Raw genomic sequence first — 427 nt, forward strand, 5'->3', positions numbered from 1 at the left:
TTTTTTGAGGGGACTCTCCCTCTCTCTGCTGGTATTCTTTTTTCCTCCACTCAGGTTTGGTCCGGGGCCACGCGGCTTGGGGAAGAAGTCCAGCGAGTCAATGTCTCCGGTTACACGTCGCACACTGCACACGGCCTGCCTTCCTTGTTCCTTCCCCGTTCCGTTGCTCCGTCTGTATGCTCGCTTCCGTTTGGCCTGACGGTCTTTTCTTAGAGTAAAATCGCACACATCTTTTTCTTCTCATGGTGATGATGTGAAGGACGCAAGCGTTTCATCACCTTGTTGACATGGCCAAATCGAGAAGATTGTCAATCTAACGGAGAAGTCTTCGGACGCTGATTGGATGACTTTGAGTGTTGACTTAGTCCTCTCATGGATGCACGATAGTACTACTACAATACTATATGCCCCATTTTCATACCACGTG

Source organism: Triticum dicoccoides, chromosome 5B (genome assembly GCF_002162155.2).
Source record: "Triticum dicoccoides isolate Atlit2015 ecotype Zavitan chromosome 5B, WEW_v2.0, whole genome shotgun sequence".
Lineage (NCBI taxonomy): Eukaryota > Viridiplantae > Streptophyta > Magnoliopsida > Poales > Poaceae > Triticum > Triticum dicoccoides.